We start from the raw sequence: 8179 nt of genomic DNA, 5'->3' as shown, positions 1-8179 counted from the left end.
ATTGAAGTGCACTCCAGTTCACTTCGGTGTTGACTCCACCAATACACTAGGCTACCAAGTTAAGTTTGCTCCCAACTGTACATGTACGTTTCACTGGTCATTTGTCTGATGACGGTGACAGCGTACATACCGTGCTAGTAATCAAAATTTCACACATAAACACTTTACTGATTGTGCTACATAAACCTTCTAAAATCCATTCTTACCAACCTGAAGAAAAGATTCGGAAACGAATGGATGCATATTTCATGTCTGAAGCAGCCCTTTTTAAGGTCCAACTGAAGTTATTATACATGGGTCACATTCCTAGTTTATACAAAATCTTATTCTCATCTCCCCATAATGTCCCATACTAAATTCTAGTCGAATTATTATTGAAAATTAATGCACAATACTCTCTCTATGATCGTGTGACAGTCGTCATCCGAACTTTCAGTATTTTGATATTTAGCAAAAAGACAAGGGGGTACGGGGAAAGAAGTTCCGTAAAGTGGGCAAATTCAGTGAAACATCTTTTCAAGATCTATTTGCAAGAAAAATGGGTACCTAGAGAATTTAGGTGTAAAAAATTGATGGAACCCGACCTGTATCATGCTAGTCCTGTCACTTAAAAGAAAAATGTAAAAATCAAAATGTATTTTTTTTATGACAAATACCGAGTAAAAATGTAATTTGCAAGAAAATGACATGACACATGGGTAATTACAATGTACCATCGGAAAGGGTATTGAAAGTGCCATTTAACTACGGAAGGAGAATTTTATTTCGTTTTGTGTATTTCGAAATATAATGCATGAAAGGTCCTGGACATCCTGAAAATCAATGTATGGGGCGCTGCAGACACAAATTGGTCCTTTTTGAGGAATAACATTGTTTTAATGTGTATTTTATGCCAATTAATCAATTTATGCTCAAAATATTTAATCGGTCGTGGGCCACCATGCAACACCTAGTTTCATTATCGTTTTGCGTATTCTCGCGAGAGTTGGCTACAACTGTATCCGAGTTGACAACCTAGGGGAGATAAAGACAAAAAATGCAAGAATAGTAAATTTGTTTTGGTTTTAATTGTTTCTTTCAATTCAGATTTTGATATTATATACTGCATTATGATTTAAATAGTTCATAACCTAATTGTTATATATGCTTGCATGAAACTGCATTCTCATAATGTAAAAGAAGGTTATATAATATTTCTTAAAAAGTTGCATAAGAGGTTTAACGATGCGCCCTTCCTCATTGAAAAAAAATAGACATCAATTCGAAAAATGCATCTTTAGCATTGGGTATAGTTGTTGACCGTTTGAATATGAATGTCATTACATTAGACGATGCCCTGTAACTATATAGGTGTGATAAAGCGGCATAAGACCTGTACAAATGTGCTCTTGCAGGTTCAAAACAAAAGCTTAATGAGACTAGGCTAAAATTTGCAAAAGTGCCCAGTGAGCATCCTTAGCAGGAGTATCGTTGATGCCGTTTTGCATGTGGATACCTTAGAAGATGTCCAGTTGTGGTATAGGTGTGAAAAAGCGGCATAAGACCTATAACAATATGCCGTGGCCTGTTGAAAACGAAAAAATTAACGATTTTGTCCTGAAATTCGAAATTATGTCCAGTGGGCATCCTTAGCAGGGGTATCGTTGATGTCGCTTTGCATGTGGATAACTTAGAAGATGCCCAGTTGTGGTATAGGTGTGAAAGAGCGGCATAAGACCTATAACAATATGCCGTGGCCTGTTGAAAACGAAAAATGATCGATTATGTACTGAAATTCGAAATGATGCCCAGTGTGCATCTTTAGCCTGGGGTATCGTTGATGCCGTTTTGCATGTGGACACATGAGAAGATGCCCAGTTGTGGTGTGGGTGTGAAAAAACGGCATAAGACCTATAACAATATGCTGTGGCCTGTTGAAAACGAAAAATTATCGATTATGTACTGAAATTCGAAATTATGTCCAGTGGGTATCTTTAGCCTGGGGTATCGTTGATGCCATTTTGCATGTGGACACATGAGAAGATGCCCAATTGTGGTGTGGGTGTGAAAAAACGGCACAAGACCTATAACAATATGCCGTGGCCTGTTGGAAACGAAAAATTAACGATTATGTACTGAAATTCGAAATTATGTCCAGTGGGCATCTTTAGCCTGGGGTATCGTTGATGTCGCTTTGCATGTGGATAACTTAGAAGATGTCCAGTTGTGGTATAGGTGTGAAAAAGCGGCATAAGACCTGTAACAATATGCCGTGGCCTGTTGAAAACGAAAAAATAACGATTATGTACTGAAATTCGAAATTATGTCCAGTGGGTATCTTTAGCCTGGGGTATCGTTGATGTCGCTTTGCATGTGGATAACTTAGAAGATGTCCAGTTGTGGTATAGGTGTGAAAAATCGGCATAAGACCTATAACAATATGCTGTGGCCTGTTTAAAACGAAAAATGATCGATTGTGTACGGAAATTCGAAATGATGCCCAGTGGGAATCTTTAGCCTGGGGTATCTGGTGTGGGTGTGAAAAAACGGCACAAGACCTATAACAATATGCCGTGGCCTGTTGAAAACGAAACATGATCGATTATGTACTGAAATTCGAAATGATGCCCAGTGGGCATCTGTAGCCTAAGGTATCGTTGATGCCCTTTTGCATGTGGTTACCTTAGAAGATGCCAATGCGTGGTATAGGTGTTAAAAAGCGGCATAAGACCTATAACAATATGCCCTGGCATGTTGAAAACGAAAAATTAACGATTCTGTACTGAAATTCGAAATGATGCCCAGTGGGCATCTTTAGCCTGGGGTATCGTTGATGCCGTTTTGCATGTGGATACCTTAGAAGATGCCCAGTTGTGGTATAGGTGTGAAAAAGCGGCATAAGACCTATAACAATATGCCGTGGCCTGTTGAAAACGAAAAATTAACGATTATGTACTGAAATTCGAAATGATGCCCAGTGGGCATCTTTAGCCTGGGGTATCGTTGATGCCGTTTTGCATGTAGATACCTTAGAAGATGCCCAGTTGTGGTATAGGTGTGAAAAAGGGGTATAAGACCTATAACAGTATGCCGTGGCCTGTTGAAAACGAAAAATTAACGATTATGTACTGAAATTCGAAAGGATGCCCATTGGGCATCTTTAGCCTGGGTTATCGTTGATGCCGTTTTGCATGTGGACACATTAGAAGATGCCCAGTTGTGGTATAGGTGTGAAAAAGGGGCATAAGACCTATAACAATATGCCGTGGCCTGTTGAAAACGAAAAATTAACGATTATGTACTGATATTCGAAATGATACCCAGTGGGCATCTTTAGCCTGGGGTATCGTTGATGCCGTTTTGCATGTGGATACATTAGAAGATGCCCAGTTGTGGTAGAGGTGAAAGAAAGCGGCATAAGACCTATAACAATATGCCGTGGCTTGTTGAAAACGAAAAATTAACGATTATGTACTGAAATTCGAAATGATGCCCAGTGGGCATCTTGAGCCTGGGGTATCGTTGATGCCGTTTTGCATGTGGATACATTAGAAGATGCCCAGTTGTGGTAGAGGTGAAAAAAAGCGGCATAAGACCTATAACAATATGCCGTGGCTTGTTGAAAACGAAAAATTAACGATTATGTACTGAAATTCGAAATGATGCCCAGTGGGAATCTTTAGCCTGGGGTATCGTTGATGCCGTTTTGCATGTGGATCCCTTAGAAGATGCCCAGTTGTGGTATAGGTGTGAAAAAGTGGCATAAGAACTATTATGTTAGGTACAGATGCCGTTTTGCATGTGGATACATTAGAAGATGCCCAGTTGTGGTATAGGTGTGAAAAAGAGGCATAAGAACTATTATGTTAGGTACATTTGAATATCAAACTAGCCCAATATTGCGCCAGCACAACATTGATCCGGTCCAATATTGGGCTAGCCCAATATTGAATAAGTAACCAACTTCACGCTGGTTGCTCCCCAGGGAGTTGAGAAAGATAATGGCTGGTTGCAAAGGACCAATAACCACGGATAATATTTTTTAAACCGCTTTGAGACGACCTACAGATTAGGTTATGATAAAGCGGTATAACAGAACATCGAATTATATCGTATCAAGTGTTGATTGATTAGTTAAGTCGAAGAAGAATAAATCTTGAGTACTGTAATAGGCCCAAGTTTCAGGAACGTTCCTTAACTAAACAGAAGTTCAAAGCTGACATTTTCGATAGGAAAGCATTGCTGAAATTAAAGAGAAGATTTTTCAAGCTTCAATAATGCTGTTACAATTAGTTTCTTAAGCTATGGGATATTCTTGAAATTAGGAGCAGTCAGGGTACCCGAGCGGTCTAGGCTCCAGTTCCATTGAGGTGTGTTAACGAAACTTTAAGTCTGTATTTTCTTTTTCTAGCTTTAAAATAATACTGTGATACTTGTTGTGGATAGATTTGTAACACTCATCATGTTTCTTCAGCGTCTTTAGCAGTAGCTTGTGATTCTATTTTAGCATTAGGAAAAATAAATAATTTTGACATTTTGCAGAATAAATGAAATAGTCCACGCATACACAACAGTTTAACAAATCATTTATTTCAATAAACTTCAATAAATGTATAACCATAATAATTTTTTAACTCACAGTTTTTTTTCTTGTTTTCCTGGATGGAAGCACACAAGGGGTCTTAATGTTGTAGAAAACCCAAGTGTTTGAGAAGGTGACACAGTATCTATTCACACTCGAATGGGGATTTGAGCCCCGGCTGTCTTTGTGAAAGGCCAGTGTGCTTTCCACTATGCTTCTCGATAAAATAACTTAGTCTTTCACACATCTTTCCATACATTACCCTACAATAATTTAAAGTCGTTATCGACACACACATATTGGTCGTTTGTTTAACGTCTTTGCATCACCTAAGTTCATATGCAGACGGATGACTAAGGAAACACCACCAACAGAAAAGAGAAGGCAAGTGAAAACAAGAAAAGACGAAACCAAAAGGTTACAATGTGAGGAGCAGATCAGTTTCGGACTTTTCAATGTTCTCTGATAGAAGACAATAATAGAATCCCCACCCTGGTAGCCTCTGACGACACCAGTGGGATAAGCAGATCTTGCCTCCCCCAAACAGGGTTACATTTTGATATCATCCAAAACAATCAAAATATATTCAATACATTTTATATCAAATATGCACAGATCATTGGTTTTTAAAACCTCATTTTTATACAAGCTAAATAATTTAATTTTTTCGCCAATAATTTCACAACCGATACTATAAAACTCGATGGTAATGCGTTCAGATCGGAGGGATACAGAAGGTCAATTCCTTCCCTAAACAAGGACACCTTAATAACATTCAAAACAATCAAAATACATTTAATATATTTATACCATATATACACAGATCATTTGTTTTTGAAAAACAGGGTTTTACTAGTTGAAGAATTTCATTTCGCAATAGCTTCAACAAAAGACGTCATATCACTGCTTCGTTGTAAGTTATGAACTAAGTCAATTCTTTTCCCCTGTGATGTTTTTTTGGTTTGTTTGGAGTTGAACGTCCTCGCAACAATAGCGTCATATTATTAACTTAATTGTTTTTCAATATCTCCTTAACGAGAGACGGAAGAAAACCCCTGATTCTGCAAGGGTCCATATTAGTCGCCTCTGACGACATGCAGTGGAATGTAGTCGGTCTTTTCTTTCCCAGAACCTGCCCAGGGTTACATCTAAATATCATCAATAGCAAAAAAATACATTTAATGTATATTTTTATCAATTATATATATATATAATCACTTTTATTCAAGTTCTATTTAATGCATGTTTAAACATTTCATTTCCCGAATTGTTCCAACAGCAGATGCTATGATACTCAAACATGCGTTATTATCAATATCACTTCCTAGCAATTTGTTGCACATTTTTGGTTCGTTGTTATTTAACAACCACAATCATTTTTCACCTTGATTAAAAGTAATATAGTCTTGATTTTTATGTTCATTGCGTAAAAAACTGACATATACTTAACATATCACGCTTTTTTTTTTTTTTTAATTACTGCATTTCATATAAAAATCATGAAACAAATCATTTTGGGAATCGAATGCTAATTACAGCAGTATAAATATATAAAGTATCGTTTGCATTTGGCACTTCGTTACAACACTTATATACATTTTAAATGAAAACTTAATAAATCTTGAATAAATACTCGTATATACACCATCGACCATCGCAAGTGGCTTTGTCATGAATTTAAATGTTTAATAATTATTTCAGACAAAAATTAATTCTCTAAGCACCCTTTAATTCATTCCAACCATAACATATTTTCATTGCTATTTTTTCGTTTTCCTTTTTTATAGATTTCCACATATACATATGCACTTACATTGGGCCTTCTGATATATGGCGTAAAAGAAAGCTCATGTTCAGTATGATGGTTACTTTTCCTCCTTGCGATGGCGCAGATCTCATGATGATTTTAGAGTGCTACTTCACTGAAATACCATGCCGAAAGCTTTGTTCTTAAAGGTTTGATTAAGTTTAACGTCCTAGTAACAGCTAAGGTTAATTAAAGACGTGCCTCCATGTGTGTAATGTATGCGTGCATGTGTGTATGTTTGCTGGAGGCAATATGTTGGATTATGTGCCTCATTGCAAAAGAGCGGATCCGATGCCTACTTTATAGTGCTACCTCACTGAAATATCATGCCGAAGGACCCAGCACAGTATTCCGCCCGGTCACATTATACCGACGAGTCATTTTATGAACTTTGGTATATTCCGGCCTTGGTACAGATTCTTCAATTGGGCGTACGTTCAACACTAAGGTCAAATTGAGGCATTGGCAATTGAGGCGCTAGAAAACACATTTAGTAGCCTTTAAACACATACAGTTGGATGATCCGAAATGCAGAACGTTTTGCAGGGACAATAACTTTTTTTTTTTTTTAACTATGTTTGAGGACTTCGGTTGTCCCGGCTTAGGGACAGAATTCATGGCGAACGTTCAATAATATGGTGAAATGTGAGTTATTTCCAAGCACGGCACGATACAACTAAATTGTTGTTAGGAAGTATCTAGAGAGATCCCTAGTGATTCAATGTTAGGAAGTATCTAGAGAGATCCTTAGTGTATCAATGTTAGAAAGTATCTAGAGAGATCCCTAGTGATTCAATGCTAGGAAGTATCTAGAGAGATCTCTTGTGTTTCAATGTTAGGAAGTATCAAGAAATATCCCTAGTCTTTCAATGTCAGAAAGTATCTAGAGAGATCCCTAGTGATTCAATGTTAGGAAGTATCTAGAGAGATCCCTAGTGTTTCAATGTTAGAAAATATTTAGAGAGATCCCTAGTGATTCAATGTTAGGAAGTATCTAGAGGGATCCCAAGTGATTCAATGCTAAGAAGTATCTAGAGAGATCCCTAGGGCTTCAATGTTAGGAAGTATCTAGAAAGATCCCTAGTGTTTCAATGTTAGGAAGTATCTAGAGAGATCTCTAGTGTTTCAATGTTAGAAAATATCTAGAGAGATCCCGAATGTTTCAATGTTAGAAAATATCTAGAGAGATCCCTAGTGATTCAATGTTAGGAAGTATCTAGAGAGATCCTAAGTGATTCAATGCTAGGAAGTATCTAGAAAGATCCCTAGGGCTTCAATGTTAGGAAGTATCTAGAAAGATCCCTAGTGTTTTAATGTTAGGAAGTATCCTGAGAGATCTCTAGTGTTTCAATGTTAGGAAGTATCAAGAAATATCCCTAGTGTTTCAATGTTAGGAAGTATCTAGAGAGATCCCTAGTGTTTCAATGTTAGAAAGTATCTAGAGAGATCCCTAGTGATTCAATCTTAGGAATTATCTAAATAATTCCCTAGTGTTTCATTGCTAGGAAGAATCTAGAGAGATCCCTTTTGATTCAAGGTTAGGAATTATCTAGAGAGATCCTTTGTGCTTCAATATTAGGAAGTATCTAGAGAGATCCCCTGTGCTTCAATGTTAGGAAGTATCTTGAGAGATCTAGTGATTCAATGTTACGAAGTATCTAGAGAGATCCCTAGTGTTTCAATGATAGGAAGTATCTAAATAATTCCCTAGTGTTTCATTGTTAGGAAGTATCTAGAGAGATCTCTAGTGTTTCAATGTTAGGAAGTGTCTAGAGAGATCTCTAGTGTTTCATTGTTAGGAAGTATCTAGC

This window comes from Mizuhopecten yessoensis, unplaced genomic scaffold (assembly GCF_002113885.1).
Source record: "Mizuhopecten yessoensis strain PY_sf001 unplaced genomic scaffold, ASM211388v2 scaffold2599, whole genome shotgun sequence".
NCBI lineage: Eukaryota > Metazoa > Mollusca > Bivalvia > Pectinida > Pectinidae > Mizuhopecten > Mizuhopecten yessoensis.
This window is presented reverse-complemented; position numbering follows the sequence as displayed.